The following is a 14,339-nucleotide window of genomic DNA, read 5'->3' on the forward strand; positions in this document are numbered from 1 at the left end:
GTCTTCCTCATCCATTCCAGGTTCAAGCCAGAGTGCTGCTAGCAAGGGAGTGTCTGAGGTCTAGGTCTTTTCACCTTAATTTCAAGGCCAGCTTAGGGCAGGCTGTGTCAGCTCAGGGCTGGAGAGCCACGGCTCTGTGGTCTGCCGGGTTTGAGTCCTGGTTCTGCGGCTGCCTGAGTGTGTACCTTGCACAGGGTGTGTCAGTGATTTCATCTGTGAAGTGGGGGAGAGCAGAGCCTCCCACACAGGGCTGTGAGGAGGGTTAATAAGACATGCACATGATAAAAGGCATGGCACTGGCCTAGCACTGAGTAAGGGCTCATAAAACGATAGCTACTCTCCCCTTTGTCATTATTGGAACCAGAGTAGCTGAAGAGCAATAAACAGGGAGCTGCTTGGTGGGGACAGGGCTGCTGGGAAGTCCGTCTGTCTCTCTCCCTCCCTCACTGGACAAGCCTGGATGGTCCGACCACTTTCTCTTGTGCTTGTTTGTGTTTCTAGATCTTCTTTCTTCCAATTTGGGGTCAATTGATTCTTGTCAGAAACAGATGTCTGTTACCATTTCATCCTGCATGTTTATTTAGAAAAAAATCAATTGCTGTGTTCAATATAATCAAATCTATCTGCTCTCTAGGAGTTTCCGTGGTCTGACAAGAATAGCTCTCCCACCCCTCTTTGGCCTGGTAGCATATCCATTCCTGGGAGCTCGTAGGGCCTCCAATTGGTAAACCTGATTCTCAAGTCTGCACAGTGAAAATCACGGCCATGTTCCACAGCCACACACTCCTGCCCAGGGTCTGTCCTCGGCTTCCTGAGCTGGACAAAGGCCAGTCTGGGGAAATAAGAGGAAGAGGTTTGCCCAGATCTTGGTGCCTAGCTCCCCAGAGGATAAAACCAGTCCTGGCAAGTGGCAGAAGCTGGATGCAGTGTATGAGGGCAGAGAGATGCTTCAGTGGAGGTGGCGGTGGAAATGTGTGGGGGATCTGCAGGGGCCTGGAATGGAAGGCCTGTCAGGCTTTCCAGGGGGCAGGCATTTTTGCCCCCACACTGGGAAGCTGGTGTTCACAGCAGATGGATGTGGGATTGATAGAAGGCTCAGTTCAGAAATGCTAGCATACCATTAGGCTCCCCCCGCCTCCCCAAAAGAAAAGAATACACCTGAAGGTTGGAGCAGGCTGGGCCAGGTCGGATGGGCAGAGCTGTCTCATCTTCCCTATCTCGGTGGGGCACAGATCTCTGAGCTGCCTGCTTCTCCAGGCCAGGGGTCCTCACGCAGCTAGACAGCACCTCCCACTCTGGTGGCCAGGAAAACCAGCTACGCAGGTCCTGTCGGGTGGGCTGCAGCAACCTCCCCTGGCTCACCTCTCCCATCACACCCCTACAGTTCACTGTGAGTTCATGGAGGCTTCTCCACCCTGGCAATGCCCAGCCCATGCCTGCTGGTCAAGAAGGTATATACATGCCTAGAAATGAACTCGGCAGAAGAGGTAGGTGCCTCAGTGTCCAGGGTCAGCTCCCTGAATCCCTGGTCTGGCCTTCTGCTAGGCTCATGCCACCCATGCCTTTTCCATCTTTTTACCAGCATCTACTCACAGATTCTGTGCTCTGTGTTGGGCGGTACTTTGAGTATACAATGGAGCTTTCTGTCTTGGGCATCAAGGGTGCCCATGGAAGGAGAGCTAATGAGGCCAAGGTAAAGGAACTCTCGCTATGGATGAGCCCCACAGGATGAGGGATCTGTGGGCACAGGAGGCCGGGGGAAGGGATTTCTGGGTCACAGGGGTCGCAGGTATAGGATCCAGCAGCACAGTGTGTTCAGAGTCCCAAGGAGGCGGGTATGGCTGGGCCGGAGTAGGGCAGGGAGCAGGGCTTGGATGAGGCTAGAGGGAAGCGTGGAGCTGGGGCAGGGTGCCAGGCCCAGCAGATCGCACTTTGCCAAACTTGCTCTGTCCCTTCCTTTACTGAGGCCCTCACTGTGCCTGGCTGCTGCTGGGCATGGAGGTCCTAAGACAAACCCTCTGCTCCTAGAAGGTGATATTGAAATCCTTCTTTATCCCAGGAGCAGTTGTGCTTTACATGAGTCTCAACCTGGAATAAATAAATCATTGCCTCAAGGTTCCCGGCTCCTCTAATACCTGTGTAGCTATATGGGGGCGTGAGCCTCAGAGGAAGGGCACGTGACGGTGGCATTTCTGTGCCCGTGGAGATGTCACTTCAGCTTCCACAATTCAGCCTCTTTCAAGACTTTTGAGGCTTCATCTCCAGCAAGGACTGCCCTCTCACAAGCCCTCCCTTTTGGTCTCTAGGATGCACAGCTTCTGAGAGAAGCACGTGAAAGTGCTAGTTCACCAAGTCCCAGCTTTACTTTTTCATTCACAACCTCCTGATCACACGCTGGGGTCAGATGTAACGGCTCCCTGAGGCGGGGTGTGGGCACCTGTGAGTCCTTGCACAGCTGGCCTTCAGCTAAAGGGTCTCGCTCTGCTGCCAGTTTGAAATCTCTGTCTTATTATAAAAGGAACACACGCATCAAAACAACAACAAAACACTTGGAAAGTGCAGATAAATATAAAGAAAGAAAGTAAATTACCCATGATCTCTTTTCCAGAGGCTGGCCAGGCTGGGGGTGAAGCCTAGCCCTCAGTACAGGCGACCCTGAGCCAGGAACCAAGCTAGCAGAGCCCTGGCTGGCCTCATGTGATGCATGGGTCCTGAGGCCTGGCCTATAGCCTCTGTTTTCAGATCTCCTTCTCCCCTTAATAAATATAGGCAAGAGCTTCGATACCCAAAGGTTGGGTGCTTCTCATTATTATGCAGGTCATTTCCGCACACCCACCTGGCAAGCCAACTGGGGACTTGAGGAGGTTGGGGTGTGGAGGGAGAAACAATCTCATTAGCCCTGGCCACACAAATGTGCTGCATGCGGGCGGTGTTTACTGCTCCCCTCAGTGTTCTTTACCCACATCTCTGCCCGGCCTACTCATCTCTGCATCTTGGCCACAGCTGAAATATCACCTGATCTAAACTAGCCCTTTGGCTTCATAATTCTCTGTGCTCTGCATGTTTGGGGGTGGGCCTGGTCCCAGGGAGGGACCCTGCCCCTTTGGAGGGAAAGTCCCTGGAGGGGAGTACAGCAGAGGCTTGGGGACCACAGCACTCTTCCCCAGTGCCCACGTGGGGGCTGACCACGATGATGGAGAGTGGGCTGACTACAGGAACCTGGATGGGGTGTTGTCAGCGCCGTGCACATCCCACTGTGGGACCAGACTGGGTAGTCGCGCACACAGTGGGAGAGTGTTAGGTGCCTGTGAACGTGGTTGAGTCCTGTGGCTCCAGGGCAGATCCTCTCATCAAGAAGCCAGGGTGACTGGGCCACCCTGTAACAACCTTTCCTCAGGTCTTCAGGCAGACAGGCTTCACCATAGGCTGTGACACCTGACACCAACTCCGCTGGTGAGTCCCTGCAAGGCTGGACGAAGCACTGGACAAGGAGTCAGCAGAGCAAAGGAGATCACAGGCTCTGCCTTTGCGTGGCTGTGAGACCCCAGGAAAGGCAGCCACTCCTGCCTTTCTTGCCCCATTTCCTACCTTAGAATGGGGACAATGAACACCTTATAGGGTCCAGACATAAAAGGAAACATAATAGGCCTCGCAGTGTCTGCATGATTGCCAGGCCCGAGGGCCTCTCTGCATGAAATGCCCTACATGAGCCACAGGGTGTGGTGCATTTATCTCTGTCCCCTTTACTGATGCCCAGAGCCTAGCACAGGTGGCCACTAAGTTGGTGAAGACTTCCTCCTGCCTACCCGTCTCCATGAACGTTTCTGCTCTGGGGCCTCTCGGGGAGGGAGGCTCACGTCCTCCAGCCTGGCAGTGATGAGAGTCCCCAACAGGCCCTTTGAAGGACTCAGCCATCCTCCGCTGGCCGGGGTGTCCCCCATGCAGCAACACTGGCCCCGCTTGGCCAGGCCCCGGCACTGGCCTCGGGCTTCCTGCTGGCACGTGTGTGTGGGGGCTCCTTCTGCTCACAGACCGGGCCTGTTTTGGCAGATAAAATATTGATCAGCTTGCTGAGGAGCCCAGAGTGTGATCCTATTTTCATGTCAGAACTTGGTAATGAACTACATTTATCAAGCCCGTTCTCCACGAGAAAGGTCAGCTGCGGATCTGGCTAAGTTGTTATGACACCTCATTAATCTAGTTCCCTCAATAATTGTCCCTCTTTGAAGATTCTAATGTTCTCCCATTCCAGCCACACTGCCTCCACTCTGAGGGAGATTATTACAGCAGGAGCACAGGCACGTCCGCATTTAATTTTTTGAGCAAAGAGAGAGAGGACGCAGGTAGCAGCCTCTGGAATTGAACGTCTATCAAAGGCATGCTTTCTCCTGCAGAACAAAGGGAAGCAAGGGAGACACTGAATATTCCATCAGCCACATGCGCCCCTGCCAGGTTGGCCTCAAAGGAACGGTCTTTGCTGTGGCAGGCAAAGCTTCTGGGCACAGATGTGGGAGGGGCTGGTGGCTCCAGAGTCGGGGAAAGGGATGTGGCACAGCATGGGCAAGGAGGGGGAGAGCCAGCCAAGTAGCAGAGAGCTCAGATTCTAACAGAGAGGGAGACAGGCCATGTGGTCAAGGCCCTGGGTCTGCCCAGGGCCTGGATACTGGGGGGACGTGGAGGCAGGAGAGAGGGCGGACTGGAGAGTCCTGGCATTAGGAATAGAGGTAGTAGGGAGACTGGAGAGAGACCATCTCTGCTTGCCTCCCTCACCCAGCCACCCCCATCTAAAGACGTCCCTGTGCACTGCCCCATTCTTGTCTGTTGTGGTCCTTTCCCCAGCCTTCACTCTGTTATTCATACACTGTTGGCATCAGGCTGCCCCATTACATGGGAGCCCCTTGAAGCCAGGGCCATGCCTTGTTGTAGGTGTGATGCCAGCACCTGGCCCACGCATCTGCATGCAGAAGGTGCTCATTAAATGTCTGCTGACTGGACAAAAGTGTAATCTTGGTGGATAGTTGCTACAGCCCTGTCCTGAGGAGGAGGACAATTCCAGCCACCCCGAGGCATAGTGACTGAGGTCTGGAACTCTGGAGCGGCTGGGGGGCCATGCCATCCATCATATCAGCTCTTGGCTGCAGGGGGCATGACACATGAGTGTGTGAGGAAGCCCCAGTGTGTGGTTTGTGTCATGCTCACTGCCAGGGGCATGGATCCTACCTCACTAGTGGGGGCACCCCCAAACCTGCAGCAGTAGCTCCAAAGAGTCTAGCACAACAAGCCTGGGAGTCATGGTGGCAAGGAGGTGGGGGGCCACAGAGAGGCTGTCACCCTGCTGGACACGGGGTCACATGGGAGTGTCTCCTCCAAGCCCCTCTAGGGAACACACAGCTCTTCAGGACCTGCCACTGGACGGGAGGAGGATGAGAGGGTCTGGCCTCTGGTTCTGCCATTGCTGGTCAGGACAGTCCTGGACAGCCCTGGGAAAAGGCCAGGCAAGGGGCTTCTGCTTGGAACAGTGCACAGGTGGGGAGGCCTGAGGGTGAATTCAGTTGTGGCACAGCTTCAGGAAAGGTTCAGTGCCACACGAGGGTTCTAATCAGTAACTGAACACAAAGCTGACCCAGGGGACCCTCCGAGCTCCAGGAGAACTTTACATGTGGGTAGAACTGGGGGGAGTCGGGGCTAGGGGGATCCTGAGGCCCCTGTGAAGACAATCCCCCATGGCCTCCGGGGTGCTGGCCCTTCCCTTACTGAGGCAGCCTTACACTTCAAGAGTCCCTGGCAAACCCCTAAATTTATGGGAGAGGGGACTTCAGGACAGAGGTTACTAGATATCATGAAGAACTCTTCTGCCATTAGCAGGAGTCATCTCACTTGGGGATGGGTGTGAGCTAAAGAGCAGGGGGATGGGAAGGAAGAATGTGCCCAGTGGGGGCTGGTGGGTCATGCTCTGAGATGCCACCACCTGGGGGAGGGCAGCTCCCTTCCTGAGCTGCACACAGGCTGTCCCTTCAGAAGCCACACAGCAGCCTACCATGCCCTTGAGCCACAACCTCTGGACTCCAGTCCTTCCTGACCAGGCCAGGCGGCCCAGCCCCTGGGCTCAGAGGACCCTCAGGGGTGTGCCCACAGTCTCTAGGCTGCTGCTGGGTTTGCTCACGGGCAGGCTCTGCCCCGACCCCCACCCAAGCATCTGCCTCCCTGGTTCCCACACTATCTCCAGCTGGCCTGAGAAGTAATGTCACTGCTGAAGACAAAGCTGCCGTCTTTACCACCAAAGCAAAAACTCAGCTTAATCGTCTGGCACCAACATCACAGCTCAACATGCTGTGTTACATGGGCCTCAGTTGCAATGTGGCATTCTGAGGTCTATTTTGAAACTGCTAAGCTGTGCAAAGAGCAAGAAGCATTTTCCTCCCCTGTCTAATTTATGAGCCGCCATAACTTTACTGGAGTTTAGCTTAAGAGGAACAGATGTTTAATTTGATGTAAATTCATGAACATTAACAATCTTTCTGCTGCCATTTCTGGGAAAATTCAATTAACAATAAATACCAAAACCAATGGGTTTATCTTTAGGATACGTTTTTGCTAATAGGTGATATAGTTTTACTGATAGTGTTGACCAAGCCACAAAATTCTGACAATTTCTAGAGATTGCTAAGCACACATGATATGGTCCCCTCACAAGCCCCAAACAGGTGTACTCAAAGTCATGCCACCTGGTGATCCTCTGCTGGCTGTCCCTTGGGACCTATGACTTCTGAGCAGATGGGTCACTGCTGCCATACTCAGGTCCTCTGGGCAAGTGTTTACACCATGGCCTGAGCTGCAGTTCCTGACTACCCCCTGACAGAAAGCAGCCTGCCAATTTGCTTCCCTTTCCTGGAAGGCCCTTTCTTCAAATCTGGCTTTACTGCCAAGGTCCAGCTCTAAGGAGGTGCTCTGTCCATTTTGTTGGTCATAGCAAACACCATCTTCCAAAAACAAAACATGATTCTACACATGGACATCACCAGATGGTCAATATCAAAATCAAATTGGTTATATTCTTTGCAGCTGAAGATGGAGAAACTCTATATAGTCAGCAAAAACAAGACCTGGAGCTGACTGTGGCTCAGACCATTAGCTCCTTATTGTAAAATTCAGGCTTAAATTGAAGAAAGTGAGGAAAACAACTAGACAATTCAGGTATGACCTAAATCAAATCCCTTATGATTATACGGTACAGGTGACAAATAGATTAAAGGAATTAGATGTGGTAGACAGAGGGCCCAAAGAACTATGGATGGAGGCTTGTAACACTGTACAGGAGGCAGTTACCAAAACCATCCCCACAAAATAGAAATGCAAGAAGGCAAAGTGGTTCTCTGAGAAGGTCTTACAAATAGCTGAGGAAAAAAAGAGAAGCAAAAGGCAAAGGAGAAAGGTAAAGATATACCAAACTGAATGCAGAGTTTCAGAGAATAGCAAGGAGAGATAAGAAAGTCTTCTTAAGTGAACAATGCAAAGAAATAGAGGAAAACAACAGAATGGGAAAGACTAGAGATCCCTTTATGAAAATCAGAGATACCAAGGGAACATTTCATGCTAAGATGGGCACCATAAAGGACAGAAATGGCAAGGACTTAACAGAAACAGAAGATATTAAGAAGAGCTGGCAAGAATACATGGAACTATACAAAAAAGGTCTTAATGATCTGGATAGCCACGATGGTGTGGTCACTCACCTAGAGCCAGACATCCTGGAGTGTGAAGTCAAGTGGGTGTTAGGAAGCATTACTACGAACAAAGCTAGTGGAGGTGATGGAATTCCAGTGTAACTGTTTCAAATCCTAAAAGATGATGCTGTGAAAGTGCTGCACACAATATGCCAGCAAATTTGGAAAACTCAGCAATGGCCACAGGACTGGAAAAGGTCAGTTTTCATTTCAATCCTAAAGAAGGGCAATGTCAAAGAATGCTCAAACTACCATACGATTGTGGTCATTTCACATACTAGCAAGGTAATCCTCAAAATCCTTCAAGCTAGGTTTCAACAGTACATGAAGCGAGAACTTCCAGATGTACAAACTGGATTTAGAAAAGGCAAAGGTACCAGAAATCAAATGGCCAAGATCCATTTGATCATAGAAAAAGCAAAGGAATTCCAGAAAAACATCTACTTCTGCTTCATTGACTATACTAAAGCCACTGACTGTGTGGATCAAAACAAACACGTGGAAAATTCTTAGAGATGAAAGACCAGACCACCTTACCTGCCTCCTGAGAAGCCTGTATGCAGGTCAAGAAGCAACAGTTAGAACCAGACACGGGACAAGAGACTGGTTCAAAATTGAGAAAAGAGTATGTCAAGGCTGTATATTGTCACTCTGCTTATTTAACTTATATACAGAGTACAGCATGCCAAATGCCAGGCTGGATGAATCACAAGCTGGAATCAAGACTGATAGGAGAAATATCAACAGTCTCAGACATGCAGATGATACCTCTCTAATGGCAAAAAGTGAAGAGGAACTAAAGAGCCTCTTGATGAAGGTGAAAGAGGAGAGTGAAAAAGCTGGTTTAAAACTCAACATCCAAAAAATGAAGATCATGGCATCCAGTCTCATCACTTCATGGCAAATAAGATGGGGAAAAAGTGGAAATAATGGCTGATCTTATTTTCTTTGGCTCTAAAATCACTGTGGATGGTGACTGCAGCCATGAAATTACAAGACACTTACTCCTTGGAAGAAATGCTATGACCAACTTAGACAGCATGTTAAAAAGCAGAGACACCACCATGTTACAGTCCACATAGCCAAGGCTATGGTTTTTCCAGTAGTGAGAGCTGGACCATAAAGAAGGCTGAGCACTGAAGAATTGATGCTTTTCAACTGTGGTGCTGGAAAAGACTCTTGAGAGTCCCTTGGACAGTAAGGAGATCAATCAATCAATCCTAAAGGAAATCAACCCAGAATATTCATTGGAAGCACTGATGCTGAAGCTGAAGCTGAAGCTCCTACTTTGGCCACTTGATGCAAAGAGAGGACTCCCTGGAAAAGGCCTTGATGTTGGGAAAGATTGAGGGCAGGAGGAGAAGGGGGCGACAGAGGATGAGATGATTGGGTGGCATCATTGACAAGCTACACATGCTCATCTTGTCTTCGTCTCTGCCTGTCTCTGCCATAAATTATGTCCCAAAGCCTTTGCATCTCTTGTATGAGTGTCTTCAGTGTCTTAGAGAACTGGCCACGGGGACCCACACTGGATGCTGTCATGGGCTATGAGGGGCTTGGCAAGTTCCTGCCTGCCTTTGAATGCACGGTGCTCAGCCTGTCTCCTGCCCTGCCTTCACTCAGCCTATCTCCCCTCTTCACTCACTAATCCTAACTCCAGAACCAACAGCAGGCCCACCACACTCATTAGCAGCCCCTCATTGTTCCAGACTCCAAAGAGGGCCTAGCATCAGGGCTGGGTCACTGTCCTTGCTCAGCATTCTCTGTTCTCTTCCACAGACTGTGTTATTCATCATCCCAGCTTCTGAGTTGAAGATACAGGACCCACTTTAGGCCCACAACAGGATTTGCACATCTAGGGCTCCACATGGCCTCTGCCCTGCCTAACCCAACACACATGCCAGGCAGACCACACACCTCCTTCCCCCGCTGCCCGCACCAGAGCTGATCAAGGCTTCTCGGACGCTGGGTGGAAGTAACCTGAATTTGTGGACAAAACCTCATCTCAAGTTTTTCCCCAGCATCAGGTAATTTAAATTAACAAAACCACCCAGAGCTTTGCTAGATAAATGGTACATTTGCTCATGAATGCCTGGTTCAATTGATGTTGCTATACAATCTGCTGTTTGACATTTACAATCCTCTCTTCTATTCCTATTAGAGAAGCAAAATTGGTTGGATTCCTAGGAGAGGGATCCACATACACTTTTTATGGTTGACTGGCACATCTATCAGGTGGCCCCTGAGTGAAAGAGTAATGTTTGAAAACTTGAATAAATGCTAAAGCCCTCCTGGAATTAAGAACTTTAGCTTTTACTCTTGCGTTTGTGGGAAACCCACATGACTAGGTTCCCTACCAAGTTACTCACGCTTTCTAGGAGGAGGACACGTGCTCCTTCCAGACTCTGCTCCCCTGATGCCCTGCCCAGAAGCTCTGTCCCCTGCCTGCTCCCCTCCTGTCCTTACCTGCACCATGAGGAGAAGCAGTGGTGCTAGACCAGGGGATGGCAGATGGCGAAGCTGGAGGGGACGAGAGGAGAAAAAGTGAGCACCACCTCATCTGCTGTGATTCCCCCAGAATTGCTGCGAGGCTTCATCCTCCAGACACCTAAGCAAATGGAAATGTCCTGCTACTGAGGCTGCAAAAATTTAGTTCCTTGGGGTCAGATGTCCAAAAAATGTCACTGCTTTAAGCCGCTATGATCTTCGAGTGGCCACTGAGTTGAGGGGAACCTTGCCAAGAGACGCAGCAGGGTCTGAGGCCGCTGTGGACTGAGTGAATGGTGGGGACAAGGTCTCCTGGCCCTAGAGCCAGGCTTACATCCAGGTAAAGGGATCGCTTTGCTCTGTGAGGACTCACAGCACAGGAGAAGCACTCTGTAAATGACCTCAAGAAGGGCAGTGCTGTTTCCAGCAGGCGTTCTGAAATTCCATGGCGGGTGTTTTTGGTTCTCACAATGATTGGCGGGGGCCCTGGTGGCACTTAATGGCTGGGACCAGGGACCTTAGGGACCCTGCTCTTTGTAGCACTGTCCTGTCTAGCAAACATTTCAAATTGCACCATGGACAGTCACTTTTGGTTAGCTGTTTGGAGGATGAAGCCTCCCAGCAATTCTCAGGAACAAAATCAATGGAATCACAGCCTATGGGGGTGGTGGCCACTCTCTAACTGGAGTGAAAGATCTACTTACCACTCTTGGGTTACTAGGACCTACCGAGGTGTTACACGCAAAATACTTCCCCTTCCGGCCATGAAAAGGGTTTTCCAAGGATGCACTTATGCTTGTATATTGTAAATTTGGTTTACATCTTTAAAAAGTTAAAAAAATATATTAAAAAAAATTTTGTGACTGTGTCTTCTGGCTTTCAGGATCTTAGTTCCCTGACCAGAGATCGAACCCATGCCCTTGGCAGTGAAAGCATGGAGTCCTAACCACTGGACCACCAGGAAGTCCCTTGTTTACAACTTTATAGAGAATTGTCCACTATTTTGGAGAATCATCCTTCCACACTCAAGGACACCTGAGTACTCAAACTGCCAACCTAACGTGCCCATCATGGGCTCCATCTGCAGCCTTTGTTCCAAGATCCGCATGTCGGGGCTGACATCTTACCACTGTGAGGTGGGGTGTGTAGCTGGCATCCAGTTACTTAAAATGCATGCTTTATGCCTAGGACTTTTCTTTATATCCCAGTTTTGGTTAAGACACATATTCATTCAAGATTACACAGGGACATTACACAATACTTGCTATGGAAAGGTAACTTTGAGTCTGGAAGCATTAAAGACTAGTCATCTATGGAAACAACGAAAATATGTTTTTCCTCAGATTATTTTTATTGTGGTAAAATACACATAATATAAAACTTACTGTTTTAAAGTATACAGCTCAGTGATATTCAGAATATGGTACAACTATCACCACCATCCATCCCCATAACTCTTTCCATGTGTAGAATTTTAACTTTGTCTGCATTGAACAATAGTCACCTATTCCCTCTTCCCTCAGCCCCTGCAAAAACCATTCTGTCTGTCTCTGTGACTTCCATTCCTTTATGCTGTGCTTAGTTGCTGAGTTGTGTCCAACTCTTTGCGACCCTTTGGACTGAAGCCTGCCAGGTTCCTCTGTCTATGGGGATTCTCCAGGCAAGAACACTGAAGTGGGTTGCCATGCCCTCCTCCAGGGGATCTTCCCAACCCAGGGATCGAACCCAGGTTTCCCATATTATAGGTAGATTCTTTACCAGCTGAGCCACCACTCCTCTACGTATCTCAAATAAATAGAACACATTCATTTGACGAGTGAACACGGGTGAACTTTGAGAACAGAATGCGAAGTAGAACAAGCCAGTCACAAAAAGACTACGGTATGATTCTCTTTATTTGAGATATGTAAAGGAGTGGATAAATAAATAGAATCATGCACTAGTTGTCTTTTTGTGACTGGCATCTTCTACTTCGCATACTGTTCTCAAGGTTCATCCACGTAGTAGCATGTGTCAGAATTTCCTTTCTATTTAAGGCTGAATAACATTTCATTGTACATATATACCACATTTTGCTCTTCCATGCATTGGTTGATGGACACTGAATTGCTTCCTGTTTTTAGTTATTGTGCATAATACTGCTGTGAACACGGGTATGTAAATGTCCCTTCAAGACCCTGCTTTCAATTTTTCAGGATAAATACTCAGAAGCAGAATTGGAGACAATTCCAGAAGTAGAATTGGAATCCATATGGTAGTTCTATTTTAAATTTTTTGACAAACTGTGATACTGTTTTCCACAGCTGCATTTGACATTCTCATCAATGGCTCACAAGGGTTCTAATTTCTCCACATCCTTGCCAACATTTGGTATTTCCTGTTTTACTGTGAGTGGCTGTCCTAATGGCTGTGAGGTGGTGGCCTTACTTCTTCTGACACTGCTTGGTTCTGGGATTGTAAAGGACAGGGGGAAAGGTATAGGAGTGTGCCTGAGTGTGTGTGTGCAGCCCCATGGCTGTGCCGTGTACACTTGCACCTGTGTGCAAGCCCAGCCTGCAAAGGCCCAGCACAGGGAGGCAGAGAGGGCAGGGCCATGCTTTGGGCCGTGGAGCTGCCTACTCCTAGGGTGACAGCCAGCCACAGCCCCCAAGGACAGGGCTTCGTGCCTGCCCCACTGGTGACAACAGGCCCTACGTGGGGAGTGCCAGGGCACAGGGCAGGACCCACCTCCCTCCCCCTCTCTCTAGAACGGGGTTCCTCCCTGCCTCTGTCCTTCTGGGATGCCTACTGGGTGGGGCCCGGACACTCTGCGCCTGCAGGTGAAGAGACTGGGACGGGAAGATTCTGAACCCGTGTCTCACACGCCGGCACGGCCTGAGGTGTGTTGCTTTCCTCTGTGTTGTCTGGGGTGTGTGCTCAGATGCAGTAATCCTCAGCTTCAGAGCACGCCAGAGAGCCAATGACTTTTAAAGACAACAAGCAGAGACGTTCCTTCTTTGGTATGAGGGGTGTGTGGACTGCAAATCTCTGCCACTGAACGGGTCTCCAGGAAAGAACTGCCCAAATGTGAACAAGGTCCACGTCTCCACCAGCAGAAGCTTAGCTGGGCTCGTGGGACATTTACTTTAGAAAGAAAGGTATTAGAGGAAAACTGCCTGAGAACGTGCTCAGAAGGCAAGGTCTGCTCTAAGTCGGGGATTCATCCTGTATGTGGCCTTGTCAGGACACGGCATTTTGGAGAGAAATACCTGAACAGAGGCTTTTAGACCTGACGTGACTTGGAGAAGTTCCCTGAGGTTTGAAGGTTTATCTGAACCTCTCTGACTTGTATGATTGACAGTAAATCCCAGGTCAAAACAAAGGAAAACAAAACTCCACAACAACAACTCCGAGAGAGAACAGCAGCCTTTCGGGAGAGCTTTAGAGCCTTTCTGGTGCTTGAGCCGCTGGAGGAGAGAGAGCAGGCTCTCCTTTCTGCATCTGCTCTGCTGTTCAGGGATTATCCACCCTGGAAACCTATCAAAATGCAGGCGGCCCACAGAGAGAGCCCCAGAAACTGTTGTTTCTGTGAAAGTCAGCTCCAGGCAGGACTTGTCTGAGCTGATGGGCGGGCCATAGTGGTCCTGGCTCGGTGTTCAGAGCCTGGCGAAGGGGGTTTGAGGGCCAACAGCAAAGGTGGGGAGCAGTGGGACTGAAGAGGCATCCAGGGTTCAGCTCCTCTGTGGCTCAGAAAGCCCCTCCCCTCCAGCAAAGCGAGTTATTCCGGACACAGCTCAGTCGCATCACTGGTCTGCCTGCTCTGTTCGCTCCCCAAACACTGTGGTGGCATTTGTGGATGTGTTGACTCTCATTCGGTTCACACACTGGGAAATCGCTGGGCCTGCTCCTTGCCCTGCTTACTTATAAGTTCTCGCATCCTGAGAATGGCCTCCTCATTGCCTTATCTGTCATGAAAATGGATGCAGGTGTTTTAAGAGGGCTCAACACCCACAGGAGATGGGAGTGACAGGGACACTCCAGGATTCTCCGGAGGATGATGTATGTAGCCCGGGGTACCCCTGGGGGCAGGCAGAATGGGGCCAGTGACCCATGGCTTGACACTATCCTTCACACCTGAGGCTGTGACCA

At 50.1% G+C, this 14,339-nt stretch overlaps 1 protein-coding gene across 2 annotated transcripts in view; it reads right to left on the reverse strand.

Moving 5' to 3' along the window:
* FSTL4 (follistatin like 4) overlaps nt 1–14,339 on the reverse strand; it is a 443,863-nt gene that overhangs the window by 142,435 nt on the left and 287,089 nt on the right. The window lies entirely within an intron of this gene.

Source organism: Bos taurus, chromosome 7 (assembly GCF_002263795.3).
Source record: "Bos taurus isolate L1 Dominette 01449 registration number 42190680 breed Hereford chromosome 7, ARS-UCD2.0, whole genome shotgun sequence".
Classification (NCBI taxonomy): domain Eukaryota; kingdom Metazoa; phylum Chordata; class Mammalia; order Artiodactyla; family Bovidae; genus Bos; species Bos taurus.